Source organism: Bos grunniens, chromosome 6 (assembly GCF_055505025.1).
Source record: "Bos grunniens cultivar Pamir isolate PY7600 chromosome 6, Bosgru_T2T1.0, whole genome shotgun sequence".
Lineage (NCBI taxonomy): Eukaryota > Metazoa > Chordata > Mammalia > Artiodactyla > Bovidae > Bos > Bos grunniens.
The window spans coordinates 70,265,980-70,268,665 of record NC_141170.1 but is presented as its reverse complement, the minus strand read 5'-3'; the positions used below and the strand labels follow the sequence as shown (position 1 = coordinate 70,268,665).

Below are 2,686 nucleotides of genomic sequence, written 5' to 3'. Positions count from 1 at the left end.
ACTAATAACAGATATTTAGATTGTTTTGGAATTTTTGGAGAATATAAGTCAAGCTGTTACAAATATTTATATACAGGTCTTTGGGAGACATGAGTTTTCTCTTAGGTAGTACTGAGGGGTAGGTTTATTGGGTGGCATGGTAATTATACATGTTCAATTTTATAATAAACTACCACATTCATCTTCCAAGTGGTTATTTTATTTTACATTTCCATATGAAATGTCAAAAATTTCAAATTGTTCCACATCATTGTCAACACACTGGTAGTGCCCATGCCAATGTTAGTCCTTTTGTTTTGCTTTTTTTTTTGCCATTCTGGTCCATATGCAATGGTACTTCATTACAAATGAATGAGGAATTTATCTATACATTAATTGTGTCTTAAATGCAACATGTGTCTTATAAGATGTGCAAACATATACATACGTCTTATACGTATGTATAAGACCACATATGTCTTATATGCTCTGTATGTATTTTCATTAATTATTGCAAAAATTAATTTGTATTTCCTTAATAACCAATCATGTCAAACATCTGTTCACTAAACCATTTGCCCCCATGAATATATGGTATATTATATCTTTAGTGAAGTGTCTGCTCAGATCTCTTATCCATTTTAAAGTTACACTTTCGTACTTTTCCCTTCTCCTTGCTTCTTGCCAACTCCTTGTTCCAGCTGTGCTCTCTGTACCTCATCACCATGCCTCTCAAAATTGAGGAAATCAAAGACTTTCTGCTCACAGTCAGGCAAAAGGATGCTAAGTCTGTCAAGATCAAGAAAAACAGATAATGTGAAGTTTAAAGTTGGATGCAGCATATACCTTTACACCTGTTTGTTCATCACAGACAAAAAGAAAGTGCAGAATTTGAAACAGTCCCTAACTCCAGGTTTGGCAGTGAAGGAACTGAAATAAACCACACACACTGATTTGAACTGTATTAAAATTTCTAAAATTCTCAAAAGAAATTAGACTTATTTATTATTAAAACTTTGATATTCATTATATATTTTGGACACAATTACTTTATCAAAAATATATTTTGGATACTTTTTATTCTCTTAACAGTGTCTTTTGAACAGGAGACAAATTTTTACTGAAGTCCACTTATGGAATTTTTAAAAATTATTAGTACTTTTTCTCTCCTAGGAAATATTTGTCTAACCCAGGATCACAAAGATTTTTTGTTTGTTTTCCAGAAGATTTTTATTTTTATTTTTTAAACCTATGATTCGCTTCAAGTCTTTTTGTTTTTGTTATGTTGTTGCCTGAATGCATCAGCCTCATAAGTTGAGAATTCTTCTTTCTTTATTAGCTATTAATTGACCACAAATATGTGGTTCTATTTCTCAATTCTGTATGCCATTCATTGATCTCTGTTTCCACCATGTCATGCTATTGGAATAATGTGCTTTTAAAGAAAGTCTTGAAATCAAGTAGTGTGAATACTACAACTTCATTTCTCATTGTCAAAATTATTTTTTGGCTAATCTAAATCCTTTGTTTCACTATATAAATTTTAGAAATGTTTTGGCAGTTTAAAAAAAACAAAGCTTGCTGGTGTTTAGATTGGAACTACACTGTACATCAGTTTGAAGAGAATATTATAAATACTCCTCATAATCCATGAATGAAGTATATCTCACCATTTATTTAAATTTTCTTTGATTTTTCAAATCAAATTTTACAGCATGTAATATACAAATTTTGCACATATTTTGTAAGATTTTTCCCCAAATGTTTCATGTGTTTTGATGTTATTGTAAATGGTGCTATTTTAAATTTCAATTACACACACAATACAGATGCAGGTCTCCTCTCTCCCAAGGGCTCATCACTTTCTGAAGTTAGCCCTGTTAACTTTCATTCTCCTGATAATTAAAAGCAAAAACAAAACCCCAAAACTATAAATGTATATCTTATCTGGTTTGTTTTAATTTTTAAGATTAGGGTAACAGTATCTTTTTCATTTCTAGATCATAAATTGAGGCAAACATATCACTTTCATATTATGTCAACATTTTGAAACTGAGGATTATACACTTATGCTTTACCACCTAATTCATCCCTCATCTCTTGTTTATCTACTACTTTGTGTTCTCTATGATTATACATTTTGATGATAAGTGCTCACTAATAACTTATATTACTGCTGCTATTGGTGAAAAATAAAAAAGAAAACTACTGAAGATGGAAAAAGAAAGATACAAGGTTTGTGTTATCACACAAATAATCTTGAATAGACAATGTTGTGTTTTGCTTGATTCATGTTATATTTTAATCCTTTTATGTTAGTCTTTATATTAAATATTTCCAATAAATATACAGAATTTAAAAAGCTAGTTTACTAATAATATCACTGAAGACTATTTCATCAGTGAGGACTTAAGAACATATTCAGTGGTATTGCTAAAATTCAGAGCATGAGGTTCAAGAAAAGAATTCAAATTAGCAGTTTATGCTCTTAGTTTGATGATAATCAGGTTGTATTTCTTGGGATAATAAAAAAAGAATTTGGAGGAAAATATCCTACAACAAATACTTCCTATTAGTAAATAGCTAATTGAAAGATTGAAAAGAAAACAATGAAGGAGTTTATTATATTGAGTGAAATTAGCTTTTCATTGAATTCATTGGGTATTCATTTGTTTTAATAAGTCCTAAATTTACCATTTTTATACTT

At 29.6% G+C, this 2,686-nt stretch overlaps 1 pseudogene; it reads left to right on the top strand.

Annotated features, from left to right (window-relative positions):
* Positions 1-704: 704 nt before the first annotated feature.
* LOC147370851 (large ribosomal subunit protein eL38 pseudogene) lies at positions 705-971 on the top strand (annotated as a pseudogene).
* The last annotated feature ends 1,715 nt before the right edge of the window (positions 972-2,686 follow it).